This window comes from Macrobrachium rosenbergii, chromosome 26 (assembly GCF_040412425.1).
Source record: "Macrobrachium rosenbergii isolate ZJJX-2024 chromosome 26, ASM4041242v1, whole genome shotgun sequence".
Taxonomy (NCBI): domain Eukaryota; kingdom Metazoa; phylum Arthropoda; class Malacostraca; order Decapoda; family Palaemonidae; genus Macrobrachium; species Macrobrachium rosenbergii.
In genome coordinates, this window is record NC_089766.1 from 18,675,446 (window position 1) to 18,680,660 (window position 5,215).

Here is a 5,215-nt window from a genome sequence, read left to right on the forward strand (position 1 = left end):
AATGAAGTTCAGCCAATACAGTCTTTTTATTTGTTCTGCATAATTCAATATAAACAGATTTGGATGAGGACATTGAGTACTGTTTTTGGAAGGGAATTGTGGTCAAATTTAATCATACCGTTCATACTAGTGCAAATTACTTTTTTTGATGGGAACATTTTTTCCCTAGTCTATAATGAACTAAGATGTACAACATGCCAATAAAGTCAAGTCCTGGGGGGTGAGGGGTGCAAAGTAACCCCCCCATCTAGCTGACAGACTATAAGATGCCATGGTTCCCTTGTAAACTCCTTTATAAAGCATCAGTATATATATATATACATCACCAAAGCTGAAAAACTAATGACACCTTCAAACATATGCAAGGTCCTACAAACTCTCTAATTCTGCCTGAGTGTCTAGTGACATCAGAATACCCATGTTTGAGTAAAAACTTCACAGTGAGACGATTGATTTGTGCCAGGTCCAATGATACTGAATAGTATACCAAAAAAGGGGGAGTTCACTCAGCCATGAAAATATTGTCTGGCAGACGTAGGTCACCATTAAACGGGGTCTGCTGGTAAGACAAACCACCAACTCAAGATTCAAGCCCACTTGAAAGTAAATTAAAGTCAGAGGGCAGTGTGGATGTCAGCACTGCAGCCAGTTGTAGGGCAGCTGTCTCACACTACATCTGGAGTAGTGAGATCACTTCTCGAGGACTGACCAGAAAGTCTGAGCCAAAAACTGCACATCTGAAAAGCGAGTTCACAGCCACTGGAAGTTGGGACAGAAATTGATGAAAATAAAATAAAAACAAAGAAAAACAAGAAGGATAAAGAAAAAATAGTCCACTAAATCAGTTACATATATGAATGTCTGGGCAGCTATTATTATCCACACCGCAGAACATGGAAAGGTATTATATTGATGACTTGACTTCTGATTTATGGAAATTGATTTTAATATTTACTAAAAAGCATGTATATAAAAATTAAAATTAGCAGAAATCACCAGAAGGCTAATACTCGTATAGGAAGGTCCTAGAGAAGCTGATATAAGAATGTGGAATTATGCAAGGGAGAAGATACAAAAATACGTACAGAATAAATCGTTTGAATCATAATTACCATTACTGGGACAAACGCCATTGCCTTGTTTAAACCTGTCTGGGGATATCAGTGACAAGTACCGTAAGTGCTGTATAAGTGATGGACACAACTATGGGTCCCTTCCTCTCGTTTCTGAAAAGAAAAATATCACGTCAAAATGAAGTTCACCAAATATGTCACCACAGCAGAAAAACCAATGAGGTCTTAAAACATATACAAGTCCTGCTAAACTTCTATTCCACCTGAGTTTCTAGTTAGAATACCCAAGTGGTGTGAATAGTTAATATTTGAGTAAAAACCTTCCCAGCAGAGAGAGGATTTTGGATCTGTACAAGTCTAATGATATACCAAAAACTGGATTAAACCATTCAGCTTGGCAACAGAGTGAAACTGTACAATATGTTTAAGCTGGTCCAAAACTTCTCTTTTACAAATAAGAAGTAGTTCACTGTACATCTTACCAAATTACAACTTAATACATACCAAAAGGATGGAGACTCTAATGCAATCCATACAATCAAAGTTAATGTTCTTCTCCTACCACAAGGGAGAGGTCAGCCCTTTGTTGGCCGAGCCGGTTGAGCTTCAGACTGTCACTCGATGGGCCGGAGTTCAATTCCCGTGGCCGGCTGATGACGAGTTAGAGGAATTTATTTCTGGTGATAGAAATTCATTTCTCGCTATAATGTGGTTCGGATTCCACAATAAGCTGTAGGTCCCGTTGCTACAACCAATTGGTTCTTAGCCACTGCAAAATAAGTCTAATCCTTCGGAACAAGTTGTGAAAAAACCTAGCCTCAAGACAATAATAACTGTAACATGAAAATCAAAAATCCATGTAGATAAATAACATCAAAACACACTTTCCTGTGGAATGACCAGAAAGCTCCGGAGTTCCAAAGCAACATGCCAGAGCCTGACTGCTGTACATGGAGGTCACAGAACTGGATGTGCATTCAGCCAAAACTCGCTAAGGAGCTGCTCACAGGCACATCTATGGAACAGTGGTGAATCTGCTCTGGATAAACTGTCCTCAAGTCAACGGTGATGGGTCATTGACTAAACAGAAGGCCTTCAATTCCACTCACATGAAAACTCTGGCATAAGAGTAAAATGGACCACTGCTAAGACCTAATAACAGGCTCACTATCACCAGCCATCAGAATGTCAACAACTAGTGTTATAGCACTTTTCAGAAGATTTACTGAACTGAGATAGTAATGTTCATAAAGCCAATCTCTAAACCCCAGGGCAGTAACAATCTAAATACCATGTGTAATTAATAAATTCATAAATAAAAAAACTAAATATTAAGGGCTCTTTCTGGGACAGAATAAAACCAGGCTCACCTTAATAATAATTCCTTAAAATCCAACACAGCAACACCTAAAAACCTTGTAAAAACACAAATAAATATCAAGGGCTTGGAAATAGCAATAAACCAGCTAACCTTTAACATATTCGATATTAACAACTTTTAAAAGAGTGCACCATAATCGCAGCACCCAAAAGCGAGAAAGTTATGAAAGGATGGTAGGTGGAGGTGAGTGTACTATTCATTCAATGTCTTCCTACTTGAACAGGAATATAAGGAAGATAAGATTTTGGCCAAAGGCCAAGCACTGGGACTTATGAGGTCATTCAGCACTGAATGGCAAATTGAGAGTAAAGAGGTTTGAAAGGTGTAACAAGAGGAAAACCTCGCAGTTGCACTATGAGCCAATGATGGGGACAAGGTGGAAAATATAACACCAGGTTAAAAACACATGAAATGAGGTATAAATAAAAGGAATGAAAGGGGTTGCAGCTAGTGGCCAAAGGGACGCTACGAAGAACCTTGAAGTTACGCCTACAATGCACCACGTGAGGTGCAATGATGGCACTAAACCCCCTACAGGGGCCTCCCTTCTCGAAACTTTAGGGTCTACTAAAAATATATCAAAGAAACAAACGAGCATTGTAAAATGCTGTGGTGTTGTATCTTTGCAATTAGTAAATCAGAGTTGTTCATGTAGATGCTGTCTTTGTCACTAACTATCTCGAAATTTAGTTGTATTCATGAAATTGTCATAAAATGAGATTTGGGTCAGACATACATATAACTAATGATCTTAATACCTTCAGTATTATGCTCCCACCAAGGAATGATTGCAAGAACAGTCATAAAGGGTATCCACAGTCATTACACTCAACCATACCTCACCAAAGGCAGTCACTCACAGCACCGTTCAAAACTACAAAATATAAGCAGTAAATACTGTGGAGTGATTGCTCATGAAACTGAAACCTCAAGACTTTAAATACAAAAATGAGAAACATTTGACATCTGACTATAACAAAGTCCAGTTAGTGTGTCTGTATGGCATTGAATCCACAGACAATATCTGGGTTACTATCCAAACTGAGTATTCTAAATCCATAATGAAAGATACATGGCCCATTACTTAGTAATGCTCACACAAACCCATTACTTCAGGCAATTATACAAACCCATTACTCTAGGAATGCCTTATACAAACCACTTAGCAATGCTCTTATACAAACTCATTACTCTAGCAATGCCTTATACAAACCCATTACTCTAGTAATGTTTGAGAGCAAACGCCAATACTTAGTAATGCTTTATACAAACCCACACATTTAGTAATGCTCTTTATACAAACCTATTACTTAGTAATGCCTTATTTCCATGGGCTGCCAACACAATCCATTTGCAGCAACCAATACTACAGATCCACACTGAAAACGTCTTCACAGCACAAGCCTGCACACCACACTGGTGGTGAGAACCTGGAGTGACCTTCAACTTGCATATTTATATAAGTTACAATATATATGAAATTGTAACCTGGCATTTTTTAAAAAGAGCTCCTTGATCTGTTACTTTTGAACCCCATGAACACTATGTGCCACTCATAATAATAATAATAATAATAAGGCACAATAAGAATAATAATACATTAATACAATAACCTTCCTGAATGCCGTGTCCTGACCTAAGAGGACCTACCTTCCAAACCTCATTTGTAGTTGTTCCCTGACCTAGCTATGGGGCTTTGCTTCCCTTCCTGGCCCCAGAAGTAACAATGAACATGGAAAAGGCCTGTTGACTACCCAGGCTGATATTTAGTAATGGGCTATACCCACAGCCACTCTCTCCGTGGATAATGTATGGTCAGGTCACCTCAAATACCTCGGACACCTCTAAGGAATAACATCTCACAGGTGATAGGCACCTGATACTTTACCGCCGGTGTTTATGGCATTGTTCCACACACACATGTTCGTGACGCTTTAAAAATAAAAGTTCAAATGGAAATAACGACGCGTAAGGAGACTTTTACGATCGTTATTTGACATCGAAAATAAGACGAATAAAGGCGGAGAAACAACTTGGTTATCGAGCGAAAGCGTTGGCTTCACGTGGTGAAGATCGGGTGAATGGAGAATTAGACGTCACAGAGTGATGAGCGATAACGAGTCGAAACAAAAACGTAAAAATATGTGAAATCGTAATATAATTTTCTAAGAAATGTCATTGAATTATGTTCATTAAAATACCATACTATATATATCATTATATTATTCTATTCACATCGTCATGTGTGGTATTATATTTGATTCGAATTCTTCTGTGTAATTCCTCATTCTCGTGTTTGAATTATTTTCGCAGCATTTTAAATAAAATCACATATACTTAATATGTGTTCAGTATCACATTCAACATATGTTTAAAAGTGATTATCTTCGCAATTAACTTTAGGCTTGTCTGATTTACGGCAATTTATGGAGCTCATGACGCCAGGTATACCATTGACAGCTGAAGTAACTAAAATAACAAAAAAATGTACAAAAAGAATAATAAATTAACTGATAATCTTGTTTGTTTGCATAATATTCAACCTTCATTTGATGTAAATAGCGATGAATTTCAACTATTTGATATATGATACAGATTAACAAACCTATCTTGTTTTCTCTGGTCCTAAATATTATTCTATGTATTCGCTGAAATTGTCCAAAAAATTAATTTTAAAAAGATTGTTAAGCAACTATTAAACTTTTGGCTTAGAACAGTATATAACTATTGTCTAAGCTTTGACTGATTACTAAAAATAAAT

The 5,215-nt window shown here is 37.3% G+C and overlaps 1 long non-coding RNA gene across 1 annotated transcript; it reads right to left on the minus strand.

The window, feature by feature from the left end:
* Positions 1-695: 695 nt before the first annotated feature.
* LOC136853101 (uncharacterized) lies at positions 696-4,452 on the minus strand. The gene is made up of 3 exons (XR_010857343.1): positions 4,439-4,452; positions 1,113-1,226; positions 696-737 (listed from the first exon to the last, which is right to left on the minus strand). It is a non-coding gene; the product is annotated as an uncharacterized lncRNA (long non-coding RNA).
* Between the last annotated feature and the right edge of the window lie 763 nt (positions 4,453-5,215).